The 27,212-nt window shown below is 42.1% G+C and overlaps 1 protein-coding gene across 12 annotated transcripts in view; it reads right to left on the bottom strand.

Annotated features, from left to right (window-relative positions):
• MAML3 (mastermind like transcriptional coactivator 3) overlaps nt 1-27,212 on the bottom strand; it is a 562,009-nt gene that overhangs the window by 112,329 nt on the left and 422,468 nt on the right. The window lies entirely within an intron of this gene.

Genomic DNA, 27,212 nt, shown 5'->3' with positions numbered 1-27,212 from the left:
TGCAAAAAGCCAGATGTTCTGATTTCTGGAGTTATTTGAGTACTTTTTGAAAGCCACTGGGGCCTTCAGGAAGCTTTTGGTCTGTCTGTAGTCCTGCTCCATTGGTGAAGCTTCAAGACAGTAAACAAGATAAACAAGCCTGGCTCCTTTTATTAGACCAGATGCTTTCTTCAACTTCTTCTCCCCCGAAAGAACAGGTAGGACTAAACTATAACTAATGACATCTGTTCTTCCCCAAGGTTCTACATGTACCATTTGACAATGGGGCTCTGGCCATTATCGACTTTCCCCAACCCAACTCCTAATCTACTGTAGATCTTAGCATCCAACAGAAAGAACTTGCCTATCTTTTGCCCAAAGGTGAGTATATTACTATGACATGTCACTTTTCTGGATCACGTGGATCACATTTAGAAAACACACTGGACAATAACTTGATTTACTGCAATTTTAGATTTACTACTCAGTCCTCAGTACGCAGAAGTAGAGTGTTTCAAACACTACGAACTAAAATGCCAACTTACTGTCAGGTCTTAATTACCCATGTTTAAGGACAATGCACGAATAAAAACAGAAACCCGCATTGACATTCATGATTATTTAATCTAGCTCATATTTTTACCTTCTGAGCTCATCAAATCTTTTGTTGGAAAGAAATTTATGGACTATCTAGTCATAGATATAGGCAATGACACATGTTTGATTTTTTTTTCCCTGGAAGTTACTCCTAAACTAAAGTACCTTCATTCATTTGTGTTTTCTAACACAAATAGTGGCTACTATCCCACTTTAAGAGCCAGAACTATCCCTGTTGGTCTGGTCCTGTCCTAGTCCAGATCCCAACCGTTCCTGGTAGGAACCTCTCCTCATTTCCACAGACCTCACTCCAAGGCCTGATGAGATGACCTCAGTGGGTGGCACTGTGATCGTGGACAAAAACCCACCCACCAAAGGAAACAGCTTTGCCCACGGGGCCCCTGGGAGGTGCCATTTTCATCTTCCACTGCACTGCACTGACATTTTAAAATTGTAATGACTCCATATCCCAAATGAGTCCTAAGAACATTCTGAATCAGCTAATTAATAAATCAACTGCTCCTCAGGATGGCATTTATCAAATTCACAACTAATATGTGAGGTGGGGTAAGAGTGAAAGTCTGCAGCTGCTACACCACTGGCTCTAGTAGGAACCACTTACGTAGGACCCAGCTTGCTCCGAAACCTTCGCCCCTCTCTGGCTGTAAGCTAAAAAGCACCTTCAATGCACACTATTCATTGACGGGGCCAAAGACATACAGAATAATGAGTGGTCGCTTGAAAGAATGAAGAACAAGAGCATCCCTACTAATCAGACACTCAGTGTCCCATATGGTGATAGTAATTGGAACATCCTTTTGGTCACACTGTTGAACTAAGATTAAAATCAATTAGATGCCACCATTTAGATGGTGGTGGCATTCTGGTGTCTTTTTCTTGTTCATTAGGCACAGATAAGATGTGGGGGTGACAGTGCCAAGCTGGGCATACTCCTTCGCCAAGAGTAGACCATTGGTAAACTTTCCAATCTCTTAAGACCGGATACCTTTCCAAGCAGGCTTCAGAATCACTGCTGACACATTTGAAATCAGTCGTGACAATTAGGTTGTCAGAGCAGCATGTACTGCTCTTAATCGTTTACTTAGTGCCCTGTGAAATCTCCATTTCTCCATCACAGACTGTACCCTCCCCATCATCCAGCCACTGCTTTTCTTCCCATGTTGTTGAGGGGCTGGCATTGACAGCATGGGTGAGACAGAGGAACTATGGGGAAATGGCCCAACTGTGCAGGCCATCAATAGTGAGATGACACAGAGATGGACCAGAAGACAAGGCAGCAGAGAGACTGCGGACTTGGTGAGCAGAGAGACAGAGAACCACTGCTCAGAGGCCAGAAGGCTGGGTAAAAGCGCATCATTGGTTTAGTCTGAATCTGGTCCACGCTACTCACCCTCCTTTCCTTCTTTATAGTGTCGACGTGGTTTTTGCAAGGTTTTTCTCCTGGAGGGGACTTTTTTTTTTAGAAGAGAAGATGGGTGTTGACTTTTCAGTCAAATAGTCACTCAAGCCTAATGGCTTCCAGAATCCAATTCTGAGGGCTGCTAACAACGAGAGAGCCTCTGGGGGGGGGGGGGTGGTCAGAAGTCGCCCAATGTCCAACAGAGAGGACACACTAAGGAAGTAAGAAGACGGAAGGGGAGAAGTGGGGAGGGTCACAGAGAGGAAGAAGGGGTTGGACACGTGGCTGTAGGACAGAGAACATAGAGGGGTGTGCCAACACAGAAATGGGAAAAGACTCACAGATTAAGTGTTTTTATCCAAGGTCAGGGTGTCTGAATCAGCTCAAATGGGAAGAGATATCCAGGTAGGAAACTAAATAAGAGCAAAGAAATCATATTTTGCTGTATGACAAGTTCATTTCTGAACACAGATGTGTCAGAAAGTTTCAATAAATTTCCCCATCCTCTTCATGACTGTCCTAAGATCTCACACAAGTAAGTGGTATCAGGAGTTAGACTGGCTTCAGATCAAGACAAAGCAGGAAACTTCTTTGAATACAATGTTACTTCTCTCAGTGTTTTTGGATTTGAAACAGATGCTTATCTGAACTGAAGCATTTACGATGTGATTTCTTATTTTCACAAATGATGTGGTTTCTTGGTTTCTCTGTTGTAGTCCCATTTAAAAATCTATGGTAAGTAAGTAAGTATGGTATGTAATAGTTTCATTGGCACCACCATCTCCTATGCCTAATGTTATACTTCTAAAACACAAACTGAGGAAATACATAGGGAGGTCATTTGCAACATGATTTTTATTTGCTCAACAGATTGAATCTGGGTAGTAGGAATATTACAGTTGGTTAAATAAATCTCGAGTCAGAGTAAGGTTTATCAGAGTAATGTTGATCTTTAACCCATAAGTCTAGAATATATGTTTGGGAGTGGGAGGAAATTCCAACATCCACATAAACAGAGAATTCAGAGTTTGAAATGCCCCAAGCAGACTTTCTTAGTTATTTGTGACAGTTTGACAGTGACCAAAAAAAAAAAAAAAAAAAAAAAAATCAGGAGCTAGAATGCTTTCTCCCCAACTTTGTGGCTGAATTTTTATGCAATCTTCCACAGATCATTTTGTGCCTTAATTTCCCTTCCTGCAGATTGCCGGGAGCCTTGTTGACTAAGCTGTAGATTATAATAAGCTAGTGCTGCACCTTATTTGTATTTTACCAGCCAGATTCTCTCACAAAACTAAGCATTTCTGTCCATAAGGGGAAAAGTTGAAGAAATAAATGATTTATTAATAAGTTTAAATGTTATTTTATATTCAGGGATGTATTTTAAATTAGTCATTAGTTTATGACTGGCGGTGGCAGGCAGAGCTTTTCTCTAGATGTAAAGTCCTTAAAACAGCCCCATTTTAAACATATTTGCTTCTCCTCTGTACTTAAAAATACCTTTCGCGTGGCTTTCTCAGGGTATCCCACAATTTAGAAAATCAAGGTGATTCATTCTGATATTTTGGAGGAAAATTATGTGGTTTTTCTGGTGAAGCTACTGATATGTGTCACAGCTCTTTGAAAACAGAAAGGCACTGGGGGACGGGGGGCCCCAAAACAGTATAATGAGACTGGATTGGCTTTTTCTCACATCATTCAACAAGATTTTCACAGTTCATACTTATGCTTTTCTGAATCTAGGCAGGCCAGCCACGGGTCATGGAACTGGGCTCTAAATGACTTGCAAACAGGCACACATTTCACTCCTTAAATCTTTCTGCTTCCCCCTCCCCCTTCTCTTCCCTTTCTCAGTCCCCTTTCCTCCCTTCTTCCCTCCTTTATTGAAAAAGTACCCAGGCTCCTCTTTACTTCCAGGTAAGCACAGATCACTGATAGCCCAGGTGAGTGTGGAAAGTTGGGTGCTGAGAGCAGAGTGGGAACAACAAGATTCTGCACTGACTCAATCTCTAGAGCACATCATAAAACCATTTTTAAAGTGGTTCCCACAAGAGTCATAAGGAATTTCAGAATGCCCATTTTAAGCGGGTTTCCATGCATCCCTGATAGTGTCATTTTCTCTCAAGGCCTTCTGACAGCTCAGGTTACAAGGAAGGGTCAGGTAAATTGGAACACCTTTTCTGAGCCTCTATGCAAAGCCCTCTAAATATGATTGAGAGAGTTGGGAATGTTCTAGAAACAAAAAAGCGCTGTGGCCAGCACTCGGAAGCGCAGGGTACTACTGGTCAACCGTTTCAATGAAGCACAGAAAATAGAATCTTCAGAAATACTTTCCAATCATGCCTAGTCACTGATCACCAAGCTCCTGGTAATGAGAGATAACAGATCTCACTTGATGATTATGACAACAGAGTGCACTGCTGCTTCCATTGTTGTGAAAGTCTCGCTTGAAATGGCAAGTGAATCTGGAGGAATGGATGAGCCCAGAGCCAAGCCCAGGACACCAAGCCCGGCACCCTCATAAGCAGAAACCTCTGTCTGTGTGGGGTTCAGGGAGAAACAGAACTGGGAATGTTTGTTTGTTTGTTTGTTAGTATGTTTGATTTGGGCAGGAGACTATTTGAGGGATCTCCAGTCTCTTCCGTTTGGTCTATTTTTCTCTTAAGCATGTGTGCTTAGTGAATTATATATATTGTAAGCGACCCTGGGGTGTGCAATCCCATCTCTTTTAATACACTTTTCCATTCTGACAAGGAGCTTCAGTGGCTTGGAATAATCCTCTTCAATTGACAAAAGCAGCCCCCAATTTCTAAGTTTTTAAACCATTAATGGCTGATCAGTTGCAACAAATATGCCGCTGCCGCCGTTGCTGCACCTAATGATTGAATTTTAAATATTCATGATGGATGGATGTCTGTGTGTGTGCACAGAAATGACAGCATCGACGGCTGCTTCTCACCAGGGCACCGTTAGAGCTGAGCGGAAGCTGCGTGTGTCAGATATTTTCTGGTTAAATATTCCAGTCATTAGGAAAAATGGTTCTATCATATAGACCCAGCAGCATTAATGCATGAGATACACGTGTTCACAAATATACAATGTTGAAATGGGCAGACTCCTTCCCTCAAAAACAGCCCTTTAATTATTTAAAGAAAAAAAAACACTGAACACGCTAGTGGTTATTTTGGGACATTGTGATTTTTCAGTGATTTTAATTTTCTTATTTTTGCTTGTCTGTATTTTCAAAGATGTTTTCTACAATGAACACAAATTATTTTTGTAGTAAGACAACAGATAACTTAAAAATCCCATGTGAAGAAAAAGAATAATATTACGATAAAATTTTGACCAATTAAAAAAATTCTTCATGGAGAAATATGCACTGACAGCTTATAAAAATAAACACAAAAGAAGAGAAGAGAATAAGTTTTGCCTAAGTTTTAGCTATGAAATAAGGCCTAATTTTCCTCCAAGAATAGAGAAAATGGAAGCCAATTTTTAGAGGAAATTCAATAGAGAGGCTAAAGTGATCTGAAAAGAGACACCTTTTCTGAGATGAAATTACACCACATGTATTCTTTGGCCATGATTTGAGGCTGAGATTATAAACAACTGAGAATAATTAGCTGGACTGAAAAATGCCTGCGGTTTCTATCTGCTAGGATGAACCAGTTTCTTTCCTGCGTCTCTCTTCTTCCTGTTCCACAATCTCTCTGCTCCCTTTCTTACTGTTCTTTTCTGGAAATCTTCCTCACACACATATTTGAACATTATTAAATCCTACTGTTTCTTGCACTGTTCATTCATACCATCTTTTTTTTCCAGATGGACACTTATTTAACAGCATATGTGACTATTCTGATCACCAGCATAGGGAGAAATCATGAACAAACACAGGAATCAGATAGAACAAAACCAGATACACTTGACCTGCTCCGTGTGTGTGAGCAAATACTTATTTAGGCCTGTCATTCTCTAATAGGAGTCTATTAGTTCTCCAGACCAGAGACTAAGTGGTTAAAAGGAAAAATGTATCAACTGCCTTGCTCTGATTGGTCCCTAGAAACTTCCTGTAGAAAAGAATTAGAGCAAATACGTTGAAAGGAGGGCCCATATTCTGTGTCTACAAGAAGCACAGGGGGGAGTTAAAAATAAGACAATGTCTGACCTGGTGGCTGATAAGTGGGTTAAACTGTACATCTGGGTCTGGCTCTCCCTAGTCAAGAGGCTGATCAGAAGGAGAACCAGAAGTTATGGGAAAAGGTGAAGGCCAAATGAGCCTCATTGGAAAGAATAGTTTTAAATTTAGAGTATGGACATCATTTACATCATAACAATATTGTGCTTGATGGCAACAAAATCCTCAAGTACAGACTAGTTACCAACCCAGATGAGATCCACTGTCATTTACCCACTCAGATTTTAATGTGTCATGTTGGCTCCAACCTATCAAAATACCCCTTTACGGTTCATTTGTGGTTCAGTTCATGTCCTTGAAGTTTTATGTAAAATTTTTAAAAGTTAGTTTTCTATAATTGTTAACATTCTAAGTAATATTTGTTATTTAAAGAAGTTATAGAGAAAACTATCTTATAGGAAAACATGGCTCAGGATGCTTACTAAAAACAAAATCACATATGCACATTTAAACTATGTAAAAACCCCACACGTTCCATGAATTCTATGAGGTTTACAGACAAATAGAACTCCTGGTTTTGTAGACCGTAACTTTTTAGTTTCCTTAAAATTCTCACTTGCCTAAAATCCAATTTTATTTAGATTCACTGTTTTGTTTTTTTTTTTTTTGGTTTTCCTTCTGGACCCTGTGTATTTGTAGCTAGTTGACTTGTGGCTTGTATCAAAACAAAAGACAGAAAAAGAGCAAGTAGTATTTTATAAAATCTAAGCTTCTACAGGATTCTATGTAAAAGAAAAGTAAACATTTAAACAATGGCAGAACAAAATCCTAAAACATAGTTTGAAGTCATTATTACTATCTTAGCCCTCCCTGTTCATCCAATTAACCTCACTATGCATTATTACAAAGATGATACTTCCTGATTTGCCCAGGACCTCTCTGGCTTACAGAGTTGTCCTGGTGACCTGTTTGGTTAGTGTACCTCAAGTGTCCTGATTTGGATGATAAATTATATGGAATTGTCCAAGGTTTTCCATGAGCCCACAAGATAAGCAAGGTTGGGTCGTCAACATCTAGCACTGGTGCAAACCTCAACCTCATACATTTTCTTTGCTTCCAAAAGAATTGCTGAGAATAGAGCTTTGGCTGTACACATATACCTAAGACTATTTGTAAGATGAAAGAAAGGAAACAGGGAGCATTTTACTAAAATGTAGTCAACCTAGAAGATTACAGTTGGCCCTAGAAGAGTACTCATATATCCACAAAAGTGGGAAATCATGGTAGTTTTGAAACTGAAATTTCTTTGGCTTTTTAACATTCACTTTTTGGGTGAGTTAAGTTCCAGAACTTTCTCTAGTTACATTCTCCTTTCAGTCCCATTAGGTACCTTCTTTCTGAAGGTACCAATGGCCCTATAATCTTGCAGACTTCTCACTGAGGCTCCAACAGCTGACCAGAACTACGAACTAAAGGCCAACCTCTTCTCAGATACAGATCATCACAGTTATAACAGTCCAATCTTTTGGGGTGCTGTTTATCTATGGCCTAGGATTGCTATTGGCTGGCACGTTTGGTACCACAGAGTTAATATGCCACCTGGACAATTTCCTTCTTCTCCAGGGCTTTTTGAGGCTCCTCAAAGGAAGGCCAGCTTCCTTTCACTCTGAAAATCCAGTCTATACTGCCAATGTCCAAAGCTGTAAACGCTGGAGCTCAGAGGGAAATACAGAAGAAAAGGAAGAAAAAGAGCAAGAAAGGGCAACCAAATTGTTTGAGAATGTAGAATGTCTTCAGGCTTTACCTCTTCTCAAACCCTAACAACCAACATATAAATAGTCCATTATTCCCATTTTCCATACCGAAGGCCCATGTTCTTTCCTGGCAATATGGGGCTGTGATATAAAAAATAAGTGAAACAACTTGGGTGGGCACACTGGCTCAGGCCCTTATGCAGAAAGTGCATTTGTGTACCTGGCTTCAGGACTCCTCTTGAGATTGCAAAGGAAATAGGAAAGCATGGTTGTGTTGGCAGATTGTGATCATTTTGGCTTGTAGACAGATGGTCTCACATGAAAACAATGGCCACTTGTGAAGAGCTGATCATGCAATGAGGGTGAAGGGTCGTCCCCGAGTGAAACTGACTTAGTGTCTTCTTGAGTGAATAGACGAGGGGGTCACTGATTGGATGTAGAGACATGAAAGCTGCCCTTCTAAGTCTGTACCTGGTCGCTCTCAAACAAACAAAAGGTTTCTAAGAGCCTGATTACCTCAGAACATGCTGCTAATTGAAATTTGAGTTGGGCTGACAACACGGCCAATCTCACCCTGGTTCCACCAGCTACACCGGCTATACTAACCATACCGAGTAAGAGATTCATAGGTTCACCACCTACAGGAATTGGGCTCAAAGGAGGTACAAATTTTGGAACCACTGAAAACACATTTTGGAACATTTCTTCTATACTCATAAAAATCATCTAATCAACCGTATCATCCCCATGTTACTGAGCAAGGCTTGATGAAAACTTTGCAAAGCATAACAGTTTTAGGGGTAAGTCTCACAGTTTTTATAACCTCTCTGCAAATCAACTTGTGCCCATGTAATGGTCACAGAGTAAACCCTACAAGATATAGAAAGCCTCTTGAGTCTAAAGGGTGTGAAACTTATCATCAGTAGCTTCACTTTATTCCCCGTGTTCACGAAGGCTCAGAGGCTGTGTATCTCTAGTTGTGTGCCACCTCTCCCAGTTCTGGACTGTTAGTGATCCATTCCAGGAACTTCACCTTTGCCAAAGTGTGTAAGAAGCTTTCTGGTTCATTGCCTCTGCCTTCCTCATAGATGCCGCTATTGTGAAACAGAAAGAGCACAGGAAGTTTGGCTCCTGGCTCTGCCCTTGATAAGTTGGGTGATCTTGGCCAACTCTTGTACCCTTTATGGGCCCCCGTTTCCTTATTTATAAAATACTTGTCCTCGCAGGTGAGGATTAAAAGAAATAACATATGTGGAAATAACCTGTCAACGGGAACGCACAGTACGCACGTTATCACCGTCCTCTCACGTTACAAGTGAAGGACTGATGACACCAAAAGACTAAGACAATTAAGTGACCTGAATCAGGAAGCGAGTCCATCACAGACCTGCACTCAGCCAGCACCTACACATCTGGGCCATGTGCGCCCCCTCATTGGTGCTTCCACCTATACATGCAGCTAAGGACAGGCTTCTAATGCTCTTAAAGTTTCATCAGTTTCAAGTGGTACCATCAAAAAAGTGCCTTCTTTTTTCATAATAGTATGTTCCCCCTTTGAAAATGGTAAAAAACAAAAAACAAAAAACAAAAAAACCCAACTAACCTTGCTGAGGATGCCCGTGTATTCCAGATACAGAATACATAGCCTTTATATGCTCAAATAAGCAGAGCGAAAGAGGAGCAGGTAGGAGCCTGCAGGTGTATTTGTTGAGTGTGATGAGGGAGCCAAGCTGGAAGGATGCTTTGAGGATTATGGAGAGAGCCTGGAGGTCCCCAGGGTGCAGGGTTTTCAAGGCTGGGTGATAGGCAAACAAAAGGCTCTTCAGGAGGCAACGCTCTTTGATCACGTCTGCGCAAGGAGAGCAGCAAAGCTGGTACTAACCCCTCAGTGTTTATTCCCTTGCTAAGGTCTTTAACATCCTACTCAGAAAATCGGAGATGTTAATGGGGGAAGAAACTTCAGTACCCCCAAGGTTAAGGGACTGGATGGGGTTCAGATACCAGCTCCACCTGTTACCAGCTATGAGACCTGGGTGAGTTCCTTAGCCTTTCTGTGCCTCAGTTTCTTCACCTGAAAACAGAAAAATCATCTCCTAGGTTGTTTGAGAATTAAGTCTGATGTCTACAAAGCATTCATCTCAGTGTCTGGTATGTAGTAAGTGTTCTAGAAATGTCACCTGTTTTTGCTACAAATTCAGCTTCTCCTGTTCCCAACGAGAAAACTGAGGGCCAGAAAGGGACAGTGGCTCGCTCAAATCCACAAGGCTCGGGTTAATGGTGAAATAGGGACTATACACCAAATCCTTTTGCCAGGGTTCCAGTACATTTTACTCCACATCTGATGTTGATTCCAATGCCCACTGTGCCACACCCCAGTGGATGGGCTCTGAGGGCCCTTCTAGGTCTACAGAATTAATGCTGTTAAATGGCAGAGAACCACATAAAACCATCTCTCCACGTTCTGTGTTAAAGGTGTGGAATATTTTCATGGATAACCCCAGGCTGCAGATGATTCACTCAATGCTAATTTGGGCTGGGTAGTAACAGCAGAGAGCAAAGCCCTGGTCTCCAGGGGAGGAGATCTCTGTCCTGGGCGTGATCCCACTCTGTGTTCAAGATCATCTCTCAGAGTTCAGGGCTCTTGAGGGATTAAGGCCGGCCCTTTACTGCAGAACATGTGATGCTGGGCACTCTGGTCCTCTAGGGCTCTCTCCAGCAGCATGGTAGCTGTCAGACAAACTCCACTACAGAGATGACCTCCTGTGGATGGCCTCCACCTGGTTGTGGAATCTGAGCCTCAGATGCCCCTCTGAAGGCTCACTGTGATCCTTCTCAATCTCCTCTCCCAGCTTCCCTCAATTTTCTAAATGTGCTCTCACTCTGGAGAAAGGGAAATTGAGCTTGTATAATCACTAACCCCCATCTACTTTCAACTCCCAATCAACAGACTTGGTCTTGGGGGTAACCCTGTGATTTGAGCTCTGTCTCCTACCCCTACAGTTGGATATGCTTAAATATCTGAGGTTTTTAGAAGACTCGCCAGAGGATGAATGGGGTGTCACTGGAGCAGGTGTCATATGGTAAGCAATCCTGTTCTCACCCTATTTGAATGTGAACTTCATCCTTTGCTACATGCTGGTGGATAATAAATCTCAGGGTCTGACACGTTTGGAGGTCTGAGGGAATGAAGCTGCCGCGAGATAAAAAGAATTTCATGCAAAGAGATGAACCAATTTCAGAATAAAAAGTTTATCAATGTATATGTTAGCAGAAAAAAAAACTGTCCAAATAAAACAGCTTCAGGGATGTGTACAGTTAAGGCAATTTTAAAAAGCACCAACCCCTCTATTTTTTTCCATTTTCCAACACACGTACTAGATTTATCATCCTAGTGGCATAACTACATGCATTGCATAGTGTTCTTTGCTTCCTGTTTCCCAAGGATTTCAGTTCTTCAGATTTAAAACCATCAGGGAATTTATAAGGAGTGAAAAATATTCCAAAAAGATTGTTTGATAATCCTAAACGGAAAACCTTACATCGTACAGTTCCCTTAACTTTATAAAATGCTTTGATACACATTATCTCATCTTTCTCATGGGCGTCAAAGGTTTGATACCGTTCGGACAGCGTGAGACTAGTCAGGTCTGTGGAGACTGTATCCGAAACTCCTTCTAAGTGTTAACTTTAATATGGTGGCAAAACATTTCTTGAGTCTACAGGAAAACAAAATAAACTCATTATGAGGAAACCATTACACACTTCCTTATCAAAATTCCTTAGAAAAATTGTTCTGTTCCAAATGTTAGCTCTGGAAAACTCCCACTCCCCTAGAAGACTGCTAAGGTCTAGCCTCTTTCAGGGCACCCACCCTCCACTGACCCCTTCTCTGTTGTCTGGATGTGCGTCCTTTCTTGGGTCTCCAGATGCACCTGAGTTTGCCAGTAACCCGTCTCACTCCACACTGCACTGCACCATCTATCTCCCCTTCCATGGACCACAGCTCCTTGAGGTCAATGCCAATATTTTGCTTTGATCTTCCCTGTTCTTACCCAGCACAGGGCGAGGCGCCTGGGAGGGATTCAGTATATATGGAATGAATGGAGAGAAACACCCATAGGCAACGAGTACCTTATGGAAAGTGTGTAGGGTGAACTGGGTGCCTGCTGATGTAGTCAAAGAAGATTTGGAAGCAATAAGATGAATAGAGCTTTTATCACTTATGAAGTCAGATTCAATCGGGGCAGAGGAGAAAAGTCAGGAGAAAGATCCTCCTGTTGGAAAGAGGACAATTACAAGGACTTGCAATGTAGAGAATCTGGAAGGACACAGGCAGCGACTAACCTTAACTCTCTCTTCTAGCTTCCAGAAATTCTCTGGACAGAAAGACATGGTGGAAGTAGGAGGCAGCGCGCAGAGCCAAATGCCAGGCATCAGAAAGCAAACGAATGGGAATGGCTTCATCCTGATGTCTTATACCCAGGCAGCTAAAGGTTGGAGAAAAGCCACTTGTGCAACTTCTGTGAAGGGACGGAGTCTGAGCTAAGGCCACACATAAGCTGAGAGAAATCTGTACCATTAAGAAAAGTGGCTATCTTTCACTTCCAAACTTAGTGATTCTGGGATGAGTACTGGAGCGTTCTGGTGGCCAATGATAATCCTTGCTATTATTGAAGAACATTACTTGTACTTTTCAGGAGATCGCAACTAATAAACCATATAATACTGGATAAATCTCTATGCTGTTTTGTTACCTTAAAAGATTTTTAAGACAACAATAAATACATATACGCAAAGGGAGGCAAAACTGTGCAGGAGCGTCCACATGGTTTCAAATTTTAAATCCTAGCGGTGGAAAAACGAAGGAAAATTCAAGTAAGAAAACGCCATGAAAATACAACATAAAAGCAGATAATTAATTAGCATAGGCGTAATGAAGTTTTGTAATTTTAAACAACAAACAGAGCCCAAAGCAAACAGGAAACACAAATATCAGTGACATTAAACACCAAAAGGAAAGAGGAGTGCGGAGCTGGCTTAACCTCTGCGATGGGGTTTACTGCTGGCTGAGGCATGAAGAGGTTTAAAGGAGATTAAGAAAGATAAACAGTAAGCAGTCTGTTGAGCTACTATTTGGCTGCATGCATCCAGCCGGCGGAAGGTCTGTTTTGGAGCTAATGGGTTCACATACACCCAGCAAAGCCAGGAGAACAGGCGAGGGGGGAGTGATTGCTCTAGAGCCCGATGGTGGTGCCAGACCCCACTCCTCCCACCCCACCTCTACCCAGTGAACACAAAAGGAAATTTGCCACTCTCAGCCTCTGATCTGATGGTTTTGGATCTTTTTCTTGATAGTAAATGTCCTTGCCTGTTGTCTTGACTACAATAGCCCTGTTTATTCTCAACATCACAGAATTTCAGAGACTGGACATTCAAGGTCACCAAGTCCACCCATCAATTCATCAAATGGCCACCTTGCTTAGCATCACCTCTAGTGACAAGGACCTCATATCTTCCTGAAGCAGTTGTCACCATCCTTGAGCAGCTCTGATTATTAGCGAAATCTTCCTTAGACTGAGCTGAAGTTCATCTTTCTGAAATATCCACCTTTGGCCCCTGGGGAGAGAACAAGTCTAAACCACCTACAATGTGTGAACCTTTCAAATATTAGAAAATGCTATTGTGGACTACTCGAATCTTCTCTACTTCAGGCTAAATATACTTAGTTCTTTTAACCTTTCATCATATGATCTTAAGCTTTCTCACTACTGTGGCTACTTTTCTCTGCCCTCAATCCAGTTTTTCTCTCTCTCTTGTAAAGTGTGGTATTCACTGGACATATGCCACATACTGTGGTCTGACAAGCACCAGTCACAGTGAACCATCCCCACCTTTTCTGGGCTACCACACACTTCCATCAGGCAGCTGCAGACTGAAAGGAGGACTTGCTACATTTCCTGAGCATCTGTGATGGGACAGGCACAGTAAGCACTTCATATGCATTGAGTTAAATTCTGAGAACAAGCCTGTGTGTAGGGGCTGCCATTATCCCCATTTTATACCTAAGGGCCCAAAGGCATAGAGAGGTTAAGGAACTTGTTTAAAGTCACACAGTAGCTGGCAAGCCTTACACTGACTCCTGACATACTTTATTTTGATAGATTCTGTCCAACAGCCAAATTTGAAGCTCTCTTTAAATCTCCCTTCCTTCTATCGATGTACTGTATTCATTATTCTTCCCAGCCCCACACCGTATCCAACTACATAAACGTGCCCTTTATAACTTTATCCAAGTCATTCATGGAATTGTGACCAGGACAGAACTATGGCTGGGTTGCCTAATGATTCTTGGCTCCTTATTTTTTTTTTCCATGCCAGTGGAAATTATTCCATTTGGTCAAATTACGAGACTTTATTTTAAAAAATGAATTCACTGTAAGTTCCTTGAATGCTTGTCACATATTTCTTTGCATCCCACACAGCGAGTTAATACTCAGTAAAAATTGTTGAAAGAAGTACTGTGTTCTGAAATATGAAGCCGTAGGGAAGGCGCATGGGGGCAGCTCCTGCACTGCCCGCAGTTTTAGGGTAATATGCAAACAGTTTCTCCACTGCTGACTGTTCTGTCATCAGCCCAGCCTTGCTCGGTTGGCTCTTCCATGCTTCCCACAAGTCAGTTACACTGGTGAACAAATTCAGGATATAATGCTTTCGAGATCAAGGATATAACGGGACACTGAGAATTTTAGAAAATGAACCACCTTTATGACTGAATTTATCATTACTGGATCAGAAGTCAGGTGTTCTGTAATAAAGTCATGATGAGAAGTTATCCGTCTACCATGACAAGCCTGGAATCCAGAAGCTAGAGTGAAAATAAACAGAAGACAGAGGTATATCCCTCACCTCTGAGGATGCCACCATGCATTATTCCTCCACCAGCTCGCAAAACATAATAGCACCACAACATCCAAGGGCCGCTGGAGACCTTAGAATCACCATCCATCTCAGCGTGCCATGGATCTGCCATTATGGTAGATCAGTTCAGGTCCCCAGATATGCACTCACAGGAAGAACATCTCTGACTTTACCTTGAAAAGTCTTGTCTTCTGACACCAACGTGATCAGAGGTTCTACTATATTTTATATAAAATACCTTGAAGTACATTGGAGTAAAGAGCCCTGAAAATAGCATTAAGTTCAAAAGTTGTAACAAGCAATGAGTACTTAATACGTGTCAGGAACAGTGATTGACATGCATTGTCTCATTTAATAGTCACCACAACTTTACAAAAAAGTACAATAACACTATTCCCAATTTACCAATAAGTAAACTGAGACAGAGAGGTTAATTAGCAGAGTGTGAAAGCTTGACTTGACTTGAAAGCTTGAATGTTTATCCTCTTAAATACAGTGCGTGTTTGTCCAGGTCTTCCAAGATGTAGACACGAAGATGGTATCAAATGTGCCAAGATTTTTGTTTTAAGGGAAAACACTTGTGTGAGAGAAAATGAGGAGAGAGGCGTCAGGTCACAGTGCAAGTTGCCCTCGAGTGAAGGGGCAAGGTCGGTGGGAAGGTCTTAGCCTCACAGCCTGGGGAGCCCCCAAGTCCGTCTGCCCTCAGAGGAGCCTGGGTTACCCAGGGCGGGTCGGCTTTGGTCAGTGGTTGGTTGGGAACCACTGTAGCAGTGCCTGGAGTTCAAGGTCAGCCAGGCATAAGCTCATGCTGCCTCCACGAGGCCTTGGGAGAGAGGCCTTCAGTCTTTCAAGGTGTAAAATGTAAGCATCATCAGAAAGGACTTTCTTTTGTCAACGAGGACGTCTCACCCCCTACACCTGAGTTGCTGGAATCACTGACTCTCAGGCCCCAGAGGTGGAGGGACGTGGCCCGTGGGGGTCTGAGCGGGACCCCAGCGCCTGGGAAGGGAGGATGGAAGCTTTCCTAGCAGCATCCGGAACAGACTCACTGCAGGTTAATCATTCTGCTCGTAAAGAATGTCCCTCTGCAGACTGTTTCATGGACACTCTGAAAAGAGTTTTCTCGTGGCCGTATTCCAGAAGGTTCCCAAAGAGGACTTGCTATGAATGGATCTCATGGAAACAGGTAGGGATGTTCCAGGGATGGCTCCTGGCTGAGAAGATGCTGTCAACACCCTGTCCGTTAATCTTCTCTTTCTCATATTTTTTCCTTGTTCCATCACGCCAGCCATTGCTCTCCCACAAAATAAAGAGAAGTGTGGCAGATCCACTGCCTTTATGTTGCTGAAGCCCCAGGACCTGGTCAGGTACAACTTCATCCATCCTCTCAGCTCCGGCTCCAGCTCAGGCCGGGCACACAGATCACACACACGGCACCCAATAAGTCTTGAGAGTGTGCCTACACGTACATACCTACCTATGCATACGTAAACACACATAATATACACGTGTGTGTAAAACTGCTGGGACTAAAGAGGAAACCCTCCTTTTCCCTGGCAGACATGGGACCACCATGCAATTCACCTGCCATTTTCCAGCCCTTGACCTCTTGACATCTCTGTGGGGTTGCCGGGTGGCCACCCTCAGACCTCAGGACCTCACTCCTGCCTGGCTGTCCTCAGGCCTCCGGGACTCCCAGCTGCTTCTTTCTCTTTTCCTCCTTTTGTTCCCTCCTTACTTGCCTAATCCTTAAATATTGGTGTTCCCAAAGGCTTATCCTTGACGGCTTCTCCTCTCCTTGTGAACACTCTCCCTGTAGGATTTCATCCACTCCCCCACGCTAGAACCTTAGCAGCCTTGGCTCCTCCTTATTTTTCTCCCTGCACCTCCAACTTTATCCTACCATCGAAATCCCTACCAACCTACCACAATACAGCCTCCTCATCACTGTTCCACTGGGGTAAGGGTAGTAATATGTATGAGTGTCTTGCCAAAGCCACACAATCTGTCAGATATGTGATATATATTATCTCACCAGCCCTATAACAATTCAGCAAAACAGATCCTACAAATTCCTATTACAGATAGGGGAACCAAAATTTAAATTTGGTCAAGAAGAGTCTTTATTTTGAATCGAGGTCTTGAACACCAAAGGGCAGGCCCCCCCTGCAGCCCACCATCAGGCCTTGCTTATCCTGCCCTCCAGACACTCCCTGGGTGTGGACAGAATTACTTTTTCCAGAAATGAGAATGATCATGTCTTTTATTTTCTAGAAGCCCCTTTTAATTATACTCTAGGACTAAGTCCTTCCTTGCTTGTTTGGCCAGTGGTTATCAAACTTGTCTGAACAGTGGAATCACCTGGGGAGCTGTGGAAAATACTGATGCTGGGTACCACTCCCAGAGACTGTGAGTTCACTGGTCTGGGAGGTGGCCTGGTTTTGACATTTTAAAAAATTCCAGGTCATTCTAATGGACAAGTAAGTTTGGAAAGCACTGAGCTAGGCACCAATGCCCCTCACATTTTGACTCTTCCCTCCCTCTCCAGCACCTAAGTATATCCCCAGCAACAAACCCTGCTGTGGATTTGACCATCCAGTTCGCTGTCCTGGAGTCCTTTTTCTCTTTGACCAACTTCTACATCTTTGCTATTCAGCTCAAATGTGCCTTTGAGTTTCTTTGCCCCAACCACCCACGCTGCCCTTTGCTCTCATCCTTGGCTACACATGCGACCCTGTAATCTAGCTGTCTACACAGTGGCTTCCCCAGACACGTGCTGGGTAAGAGTGGATACTCCTCCTCACCATCTCTGTGTCTACTCCCAGAACACGGTGCCTGGCAAAGAGGACCTGCTCTATGCATGAACGAATGAATGAACAGATGACTGAATGAGTCAGTAAATACCTATATAAGAAGCAGAAGGGACACTGGACTAGGACTCTCTGGAGACCCAATCTAAGTTGCATATGGAGTGGAAAAGCTTTGGATTTGGAGCCGTACAGACCTGAATGTGAACACTGGCTCCAGTTACGAGCTATGTGATCCTTCTTAGGCTGGTGATTAAATACTCTGAGTTTCAGTTTCCTCTTCAGCAAAATAGAATAATAGTAATACCTTTCATTATAGGGTGGCTGTGAAGGTAGGAATTAATATTTGTGAAATGCTTAGCATAACATCTCACACTCAAGTATTAAAAATATGTTGACCTTATTATGACATCACTAGCCTTGGTTTGTTCATTTGTGTGCTGTGAGATTTTTTTGAATGTTACATAATGTTTCTGTATCTTTTTCTCATCTATGAAATAGTCACAGTAATATCGTTTCTTCCTCTCTCAAAAGGAAGACGAAATCTTCATTTTGAAAGAACATAACATGTTCTACAAGTGCAATACATTACAATTGTGTACGTTTGTGTTTACTTCCTAATCTCTGTCCTTTCATCTGTCTTCTATGATAATATCAGAGCAAGGATTTTTCTTGTACCACAAGCTCTCGAAAGCTCGTTTGGAGGTTCTAGCAGGGGAGCGCAGTTCCTCGTGTACCCTTGATTGAGAAGAACGATCCTCCTCTACTGAGGAAGGTCGTCTTCTTCGACGGAGTGCGCAGCTTCGGGAGGGACGCCCAGGAGGAAGGGGGCACCCACCTAGCCACCCACATCAGCTGAATCAACCCTGGTGATCAATGGGGTATTTGTCGCAGCCAGATCGCCCTCACATCCACCACAAACTGTTGACACGTGAGGGGAATACATCCAGAAACATTCTTACATCCAAATTTGCAAATACTACCAGACAGACACATTTCCCCAGAAAATACAACCAATTATAAGTGAATATTTCATTAGGGTCACACCTTCAGATCCATGATGACTTGACAAATACGAGACTGAAGGAACTTTTTAAGTTTTAAAAATAATATGTATGCCACAAAAATCATTTCCCACCATAGGTGTCAGTGACATCACTCTCAAAGTAAGGACAGACATGAACTTAATCACATTTGGAAAATCTAAACAGTAGTGATGAATAACAACAAATTCTCATTTCTTGAGCACTACTCTGAGGTAGGTGACAAGCAGGAACACAGAAGTGGAAAGAAGGTTCAGACCCTGGGCCTTTCTGGGCCACTGTGGGCTTAGTCACAAACTCACTGATTTGCTTGCGCCTCAGACTGGCTTCAAATTCATACTCCAGTATAATTACTTATACTTTCTTTCTTTGGCTTTATTTGTGATGAATAAAAATCTGGAATGATAAATTTTTTTCTTTCTGGGGGGGCAGTAATTAGGTTTGTTTATTTAGTTATTTATTTATTTAACGGAGGTACCAGGGATTGAACCCAGGACCCCGTGTATGCTAAGCATGCGCTCTACCACTGAACTGTACCCTCCCCCTCTTGAATGATAAATTTTTGAAAACCAGAAGTCAACTGTATTCACTTACTTCCCCCTTACAACTGCCATCAACATGTTTAGGGGCGAAGGGACAATGCAGAGGGGGTTAAAGGACTCAAGGACTCTCAAATTCCCTGCCTACTAACCTGACTGGGAATAAAGCTAAGTATGGATAAAAATAGTTTTAGGACAATAGTAACACAAAATTGCATCTTGTTTTTTTTCTTTTTTGCTATAAAGTTGAACTTGTTACTCATTTACTTCCCTCCTAAATCTCTCAAATATTTTATTCATAAAGCAAAAAAGAATTCATGAAATGGAGATAAATTATAAATATCATTAAAATTTTCTTAATTTCTACAAAGCATATTCCTGCAAAATTTAAAGTATCTTTTTCTCTTTAATTCTTCAGAGTGTAATTTCAAACAGAGCAACTATACTCTGTGTAGTTTAATCTTCAATATTTATATTCAATATTCCACATATTCAATATTCCAAAAAGTAATTTTTTTCTCCTTGGGGGATCAAAATTAACCTTCAATTTTTCTCTCTTCCAGTGAGTAAAATAATGGTGGAATGCTTCACTGTGGATGGGTTCAGGGGCTAGTATACAGCAGGCAGATGTCACAAGGTACAGAAGCAAGATGGGGCCAGGTGACCTTGCAGGAAAATTATTCTCAGCCCCTGCTTTTAGCTCCCAAACCATCATGCTTTCACCTTTCATACCTCATCATTGAATTATAGAGCCCTTTGGCTTCTGTAAAAGCAGTTTTTTTTTCATTCTCTAAATAACACAATAATAAATTGAGTCCCTATCTTCATTAGAAGTGGTCCAGGTCTGGGCTCCTCTTTTCTTTTCACCAACCTCTCTTCCCTCTGCTTGGCTGCTCCCGACTTACCCTTGTTTCCCCCAAGTGAACTGAGCAGTCTTAATGACTGTGACAAACTCGTTCCTGCTTAAGTCTTCCCCACCTTTGGTTATGGCCTTAGACACAGGCAGTGAGGGGCCCCTGCCCTGACCACCAGTTCTAGAGGGCCCAGCTGGGTCTTCCTCTGGCCACCCTTCCCTACCGGGCAAGTCATCTACACAAGAGCCCATGTCTTCCTTTCTAGACTGTGTTCTGCACACCTGGAACCCCCATGTTCCCTGCCCAGAGAGCCTCAAGTCTGTTTCCCCAGGTCTTTCCTCTGGAAGGTAGACACACAGCTGTGGGCACCTCCTGGCCCAAAGAGTGGACAAGGAGGGTGTGTATGGACCTTGGAGGTATGGACTGGAGGGTCCCACAAGTGTGGGAGGCCCCTGTGGTCTATACAGCACAGAGCCAGGGATGGGAAGGGAACTGCGTGGTCCAGGGAACCCACACTGCATTTAAACCTGGCCTTCCCGGTTGCTGCAAAGTTACAATTGTCAAGGTCAGATGATGGAATATACTTTACTTAATAGCTTGATGTAGAACAAATAAATATGAAGCAGACGGTATGTAGTCCACCTCTGTACTCTTGCCCTGGGCCCATAAATGTTAGGAGGAAGTTCCCTTTATTCTCACCCAGTGAGGCCCTTCTCCTGTGCTAAATGCCCGTGCCATCTCAGCAGTGAATACTGAACAAAGTCTGGAACTTCAGCATGTTTGAATTCCCCTTCTTGCTGGCCAGGCCTTCCTCTTTGCACCATTCCTCTCCCTCTTCAGATTCAGTCACTGACAGAAGGCCCCGCAGTGAATCTGTAAACAGGGAAGAGAAGCTGTCGTGTGAGCCACCGAGAGGGTTTCATGAAGCCTGGGTACTCCTGGGTCAGACCCTTTCCAACATGGAACCCGCCAGCCAGGAGAACCAGAGACAGACAGGTGATTTCTTTTTTCTTTACAGATTTCTGCCCTTTCCTAGCTGTATGATTTCACCTTCTCTTTTGTAAAACGTGTTTCAGACACAGAGGGAGCAGCTCTGATGGAAGTCGGCCAGGCAAAGATGCGAGGTGGGGAGCAGTCGGCGACTCCAGTTTGACGCTAATGATTTGTGTACAATTCAAGGTCAGAGAATGATATGTGAGGCCCGTGCGCCCACCCACACAAGCACACGCAATTTAGTGTTTGATTATATCAGCATAGAGCACTAATACATCCAACGCTGCCTTGTTCACTTGCCTCTCCAATTAGGAGGAAACACAGAGGGCAGGGACCACATGTTAAGCTTCTTTTGTTCCCCATAACACCCACCACCTTATTAGGCACATAATAGGCATTTGATAAATATGTTTTGTTAAAAAGAGGCTTGTCCCCGTTAATGAAATAAATGTGTTCTTGAAACGTTCTGAATCAAGGGAGTTTTTTTTTTTATAAATGGAATTTTATTTTAATGATACTGGGAAAGCTGCAATGGGAGTACTATGATAAGTCTTATTACAAAGCAGAAAATCATTCTATTTGGATTGTCATACATTTTTAAACTCTTAGGTCTAAACCTGGGAATCTCATTCCACAGGGGAGGTGAGGGTCTATGCATCCCCTGTCTTGGTATCCACATTTGTTTGGGGAATGTGTCTTTTTTTTTTTCTAGTGATATTGCTGTAGCTTTCATTGTATTTTCAAAGGGATGTGCTACTTGAAAATGAAAAAAAAGTTAGAACCCATGGGCCTGGAAGGTGCTAGGGAAGTTGGTCTAAGCTTCTAGGAAAATACTTCAGCAGCTTTGGTTAAGCAGAAAATAATAATTAAAGCTCACATCTGCTGAGCTTCTGCTCCACACCAAATATTTGACATTCATCGTATTTAATCTTTCCTGCAAGGCAGGCATTATCGTCTCATTTTGCAGGTGAAGAAACTGAAGAGACCCACCCCAGGCACAAAGTTAGTAAACACCCAATGTGAGATTTGAACCAGGATTCCACTTAGGATTCCAAATTAGGAAGTTTTTCATGAAAACTGTTTCTGTTTCTCTCTGATGCCGTATCTAAAATAGTAATACTGCTAATTGATAATAATACATAAATTAGCTTTGAGTAGATCATTATCCCTACTTCACAGATGCAAAAACTGAAGTTAAGAAAAATATTTAAAATTTAAGTACAGATGAAAACTTGTGGAAGACCCCATAGCTGGTAAGCCAAGGGGCCAGTGTTCAAACTAAGGTCCATCCATCTCCTGGGCCCACTGCTCCTCCCTGCTTCACAGCCTCGCTGTGGGGACAGCCTGGCTTTCCCGTGACTCTTATACAAAAACCGGTGGACTGGTTCCTGGTTTCTATATGCCATAATACTTTTAAACCGAAATTCTGGATACTGTTTCTGACACATGGTTGTGCTTACAGCTGTAAAGGAAAATGATGACTGTGCATTCAACAGAGCAGCTAGAATAGACCCTCTTCAAACCTCAGGGGATACTACCTCCCCATGGAGCAGGAACTCAGAGGCAGTACTGTGGATACTGGATATATATGGAAGGTTGGCCACAGGATCACTTAAGATTTATTTGATATTATGAATTCATTCCACTTACTCAGCTTGATACGATGAGAGTAGATTAACATGTGAAAGTGCTATTAGCTCTCTGAAAGAAAATAATATTGAAATTCAGGTTTAATACATAATCTGGAAGGCAGTTTGCCCAGTAGTTAAGCAAAGCCTGGGCCCTGAATTCAAAGAGATCTGAGTTCAATTCTCCACTCTCTCATTTACTAGCTAAGTGCTCTTAGGAAAAAAATCACTTGCTATTTCTACGCCTCAGTCTTCTCACATATAAATGGAGATAATAAGTTATGACAAGCTTGGTGAAGATAAATGAAGACCTGCAGGGAGACCGTGTAGAACAATGCCAGAAACACTGTATTCACTTAAAAAAAAAAAAGGTAGTGTTTTGTTTTTATGACTTCAAGTCTAAAGAAATAGGAAAGGAATGCATAAAATTTGTCCCTCAAAATCAAAACAGGATAAAGGATACAAATAAATTCTCCTTCCCCTTGAGTGATAGCACTGGTATTAAAAAGAAACTCAATCCTGACCAAAAAGAGAAAAAAAAAAACGCTCACAGGAAAAGATTCTAAAATAAGTCTTTTCCTGTGCACAGGTTTATCCAAATTTCCTTCCTAATTATATTTATTACTGTTGACATTTTACTACTTAAAACAATCTTGTGTGATCCAGAGGGAGCCACAGACATGGGTGGGACACTCTGAAATGCGCTATGGTCTTTCCTTACATGTCAATGTTGGGACTCATTACAGTGGGCCCTGTGTATCTGAGGGTTGGTTCCACATCTGCGGATTCAACCAACTGTGGATGAAAAATATGTGGGGAAAAGATTCCAGAAAGTTCCCCAAAGCAAAAGAACTTGCCACACGGCAGCTATTTATGTAGTATTTACTTTGTAGTAGGTATTATATGTAACCTAGAGATGATTCAAAGTGTACAGAGGATGTGTGTAGTTTATATACAAATACTATGCCATTTTATCTAAGGGGCCTGAGCATCCGTGGATTTTGGTATCCATGGGGGATCCTGGGAACATCCCCCTTGGATACTGAGGGATGATTGTATTTCAATTCCATGTTAGTGTGGGAAACATGGCAAGGGAAGAGAGATTCAAGAGCCTGATTGGTACTTTCCAATTCTTGTGTCTATAGTAATTTAGTATGCGTAAGATAAAAGTCTAAAAATCCTAATTTTCAATCAGAAAAGAAGTGGTGAGTACATGCAACAGAGTGGAGACATATGAATGTACATAATAGTGGGAATGCCACTCTTCCCTCCCAGCTGACAAGCAAGCCAATTAGATCCGCTGAGTTGTTGATCTATGTTTTCAAGGACCCACGGAAGACAGTTTTTAAAAGCAATGCAATTTTTGTTCTTAATATGCAGTGTCCTTCAGTGAAAGTGGCAAGGAGGTTGAGGTAACTCTGGAATGCTGGAGACAAGAATTCATCATCCGGAGATAAAGATGAAGAGATCCAGGAAGCTGGGTGAGAATAACATAAAAATTCTGCCTGTGTTGTTGCCAGTGTGCTTAAATGATGCTATAAAGTGGGAATTTTTGGACACTTTCCATGACCCAAAATCCTGCAGACCAGACACATATCAGTCCCCATTTGCACGACCAACCAAAACTACCTCCCACCCCCACCTCTAAAAAAAGCAAACAATACTCTCACAAAAGAAACATCAGGAAGATGGGTACGGAGGAAGGGGTGAAGGGGAACGGACACAGAAAAGTGTTTAAATAGAAGTGGTTCTGAAGCCACTGCCTTGACAAGGGTAGGAAAAAATGAAACCAGAATGTCAGATGTGACCTTCAGCTGGTTGTCTTGTTCCCATTTCACTCTGTGAGTGTCGACTTGGAGGCAAAATTGCATAATGTTTATGAGCTCAGGTTTGAATTTGAACAGACTTTGCTTTAGTTCCCAGTTCCAATGCCATCTGTGTGACCTTGAACAGGCTACTCAACCTTATATGTCTGAGTTTCCAGGTCATCTGAGGATGACATGAAACGATTCACGTGAAGTGCTTAGCGCAGCACAAATCTTGGCACAAAAAGCATTCTGTCTATGGTAGCTATTAATATGAACTACACTTTAGATCACAGTTTCCCAACCACAGCACTGTTGACATTTGGAACTGAATAATTCTTTGTTGTGGGAGCCTGTCCTGTGCATTGCAGGATGTTCAGTAGTGCCCCTGGTCTCTGCCTACCAGATGCCAGCAGCAGCAATCCCTTCCTCTAGTTTTGACAACCAAAAATATCTCCAGATGTTCCCAACTGTCCACTGGGGGATGTGGAAATGAAATTATCCCTAGTTGAGAACTGCTGCTTTGGATCAGTCTAGGTTCTAAAAGATGAGGGTAACTCAATTCTTCTCCTTGACATGTATATATTTTAAGCCCCAGCTTTAAAAAATTCAAGCTCTTATTTTGAAAGCCTAATAATAAATCACTCAGCTACTGGGGTCTCTGTTTCCTCATCTTGAGACCATTATTTCAGGGTTCCCTTTTATTCTGATCTTGAAAATTCTATTCTTATTTCTTTCATCCCTCCAAGGACTTAAAAAACGATTTTTCCCTATGAGGAAACTTATATAAGTGATACATATTCAACTGGAAAAATAAGGAAATACAGATGAGCCAAAAAAAAAAAAAGAAAAGAAAAGAAATATCACTTATAATCCCAGTAGTTAGAAAAAACTAACTAGGGTTAACATTACAATGAATGGGTTTTCAGATATTGTATAAATACATATGTGTGGATATACACAAATATACATGTACATATACACTCATCCAATGCACACACATACAGGTATTTCTTGTATGCTTGTCATTTTTCCTAATCATTAATTCTAGCTATCTCAGACCTAGTGCCAGACATTATATTTTCTCACCACGTACGACTTCCCTCAAGAAGTGGTTCATCAACGCATGCTTTCAACTACTGCTTGGGCATAAACGAACCTAAACCCCACAGCTTTAGTCCTTAATTCCTCCACTGAAAGACATCTTGAATGTCCAACAGACAAGCTAAACAGTGTTCAAACCATCCCCTTTGGACAGCTCTCCCTTTACCAGCAACTGATGGCTCTCCTCAGTCTTTTTAAGTTAGAGGCTTGGAAGTCAAATTTGATGACTCTTTGTCTTACTTGTCCCAACTCATGCCCATGGTCACTTCCACTCATCTTTCACTTTTTCTTTGGATCTATTTCTGGAGTCATATCAGTCAGGTCCTCCAAGTGTGCTGTTTCCTAGCATCTCCTCTGTCACAGTCATTTTGATCAAGATAGTACTCTCCTCTTCTCAGAAACCTACAGCGACTAGCCACTGCTTCTTGTATCACAGGTTAGATCTTAATAACGAGCTCCAAGGGGCTTCCACGCTGCCTTCAGTTCTCCTCCCATGGCGTCCTCTTTTACTACTCCTCAGCTTACACTTTTTATTCCTTATCAACTCTTCACAACCCACAATCCCAACTCCTTTTTCTGAACAACAGTCCATTAAAAGTAAAGTAAATCAAAGCACAGGGCTGATCTTTTAAACAGGGCAGGTGTTTTAAAACAGAAGAAAAATTAGAACATTGATAAGTTATCCTTCAGCCACCAGTCATAGCTAATTATTTATTATATTAATAGGGTGTATCTTCTTTTATAATTATTAATAAATGCTTTCTTTCTTTATTTTGGTTGCAAAAATGCATTTTCACCAGATTGGATGGAATATATTTATAATACTAGGAAGTCAACCCCATTAAATGATTTCTTGTAGCAATATTTTTCATCAAGGCACATGCATTTACTTAATCTAAAAGACAGCTGGTTTTCTCTATTAAAAAGTATACAAAAGAATAACCTTTGAATTTGATCATTGTAACTTGGACAACATGTCACTCTATTGAATATAAATAGGAATCTGTATGCTGTTATTACTTAATTTTTTTTTTTAACAATCCAGCTTTTATTAGAGGATGAACTTCTTAAGGGGAGGAACCATTCCTTTTACATCCTTTGTGATGCTCACAGTAACTGGAATATAGCTTGGTTCTTATGCAACTGGTCCTCAAATGTTGCTAGGTGATTCATATTTGAAGGGGAAATGGAAAGAAAAGCCCGAAGGACTTAAAGGATTTGCGTGCATGCATCTTGCTGTGAATAATACAAATGTGGAGAGAGATGACTAAGTGGACAGCATGGGGCACCGAGGGCTTCGGCCCCTGAAATATTCAGTAATAGGAAGTTACATGTGACTAACAGCAGCGCCCAGGTCGTGAGATGGAAAACGGAGGAAGCGGCGGACGCGCTGGAAGAACTCCGAGGTGCAGCGAGGTGAACGGCAGCATCAGCTTGCCATGCCTTTCAGGGGGACACAGTTCAGCAGGAAAGACAGTACGGAGGATGAGGGAAAGGACAGAAACCCTAGGGCAGAAACAATAAATGCCTTAAAGTGAGAAGGTGAGGGAAGGCATTCTGCAAGCCAAGTGAAAAACCGCGTAACTAACAAGGTTGGATTTAGTGCCGAGGAGGTAACAGCTCAGCTGCTAGGTCC

The sequence above is a fragment of the Vicugna pacos genome, chromosome 2 (assembly GCF_048564905.1).
Source record: "Vicugna pacos chromosome 2, VicPac4, whole genome shotgun sequence".
Taxonomy (NCBI): Eukaryota; Metazoa; Chordata; class Mammalia; order Artiodactyla; family Camelidae; genus Vicugna; species Vicugna pacos.
The sequence above is the reverse complement of the archived record's forward strand: the minus strand, read 5'-3'. Positions and strand labels throughout refer to the sequence as shown.